This window comes from Neophocaena asiaeorientalis, unplaced genomic scaffold, assembly GCF_003031525.2.
Source record: "Neophocaena asiaeorientalis asiaeorientalis breed wild unplaced genomic scaffold, Neophocaena_asiaeorientalis_V1.1 scaffold1136, whole genome shotgun sequence".
In the NCBI taxonomy this organism is placed as follows: domain Eukaryota; kingdom Metazoa; phylum Chordata; class Mammalia; order Artiodactyla; family Phocoenidae; genus Neophocaena; species Neophocaena asiaeorientalis.
In genome coordinates this window covers 223689-224132 of record NW_020172368.1, presented here as the reverse complement: position 1 = coordinate 224132, position 444 = coordinate 223689, and positions in this window count along the sequence as shown.

Sequence of the window (444 nt, the reverse complement as noted above, 5' to 3'; positions counted from 1 at the left end):
TCCTGCCGCTCCCGAGCCACCATAGAGACGGGGGAGCCGCGCGGCGGGCTAGAGCGCGGCCACCGCGCGCGCCCCCTGGCGGAGCCCAGCCGCGGGAGGCGGAGACCTCCGAGTCTGAGACCGGGCCAGGCGTCGGTACACTGGTGTGAGGGCGTCCGCGGCTCCTCGTTGCCTTGGTTACCGAACTCTGCACGAGGTGCTGAAGGGTCCAGATCCGTGGTGCAGATTGGTGACACTGAGCGAGTCCCATAACATCTCAGAACTCGTTTCAAAATAAAAGTTTCAAAGTTGCCTCACTTTCATATCCCATTGTTCCTCACAACAGTGGCTCTCAGCAGGTGATGGTCCCCAAAATTACCATGAAAGAAGCCCAGGCCCACCAGAGTTCACTAGCTTATTCAAAGTCCCATAGTTAGAAAGTATTAGAAGCCAGATCTGGAGGAC